This window comes from Physeter macrocephalus, chromosome 17 (assembly GCF_002837175.3).
Source record: "Physeter macrocephalus isolate SW-GA chromosome 17, ASM283717v5, whole genome shotgun sequence".
Lineage (NCBI taxonomy): Eukaryota > Metazoa > Chordata > Mammalia > Artiodactyla > Physeteridae > Physeter > Physeter macrocephalus.
This window is the reverse complement of record NC_041230.1, coordinates 32,611,174-32,611,910: the sequence shown is the minus strand read 5'-3', so window position 1 is coordinate 32,611,910 and position 737 is coordinate 32,611,174. Positions and strand designations below refer to the sequence as shown.

The 737-nt window shown below is 37.9% G+C and overlaps 1 protein-coding gene across 3 annotated transcripts in view; it reads left to right on the top strand.

The window, feature by feature from the left end:
- The window catches only part of CDH8 (cadherin 8), a 382,227-nt gene that overhangs the window by 234,309 nt on the left and 147,181 nt on the right, over positions 1 to 737 (top strand). The gene's annotated exons all lie outside the window — the stretch shown is intronic.

Here is a 737-nt window from a genome sequence, read left to right as displayed (position 1 = left end):
GTTTCTCTTTCTGACTTACTTCACTCTGTATGACAGACTCTAGGTCCATCCACCTCACTACAAATAACTCAATTTCGTTTCTTTCTATGGCTGAGTAATATTCCATTGTATATATGTGCCACATCTTCTTTATCCATTGATCTGATGATGGACACTTAGGGTGCTTCCATTTCCTGGCTATTGTAAATAGAGCTGCACTGAACATTATGGTACATGACTCTTTGAATTATGGTTTTCTCAGGGTATATGCCCAGTAGTGGGATTGCTGGGTCATATGGTAGTTCTATTTGTAGTTTTTTAAGGAACCTCCATACTGTTCTCCATAGTGGCTGTATCAATTTACATTCCCACCAGCAGTGCAAGAGGGTTCCCTTTTCTCCACACCCTCTCCAGCATTTATTGTTTCTAGATATTTTGATGATGGCCATTCTGACCGGTATGAGATGATATCTCATTGTAGTTTTGATTTGCATTTCTCTAATGATTAATGATGTTGAGCATTCTTTCATGTGTTTGTTGGCAATCTGTATATCTTCTTTGGAGAAATGTCTATTTAGGTCTTCTGCCCATTTTTGGATTGGGTTGTTTGTTTTTTTGATATTGAGCTGCATGAGCTGCTTGTAAATTTTGGTGATTAATCCTTTGTCAGTTGCTTCATTTGCAAATATTTTCTCCCATTCTGAGGGTTGTCTTTTGGTCTTGTTTATGGTATCCGTTGCTGTGCAAAAGCTTTTAAG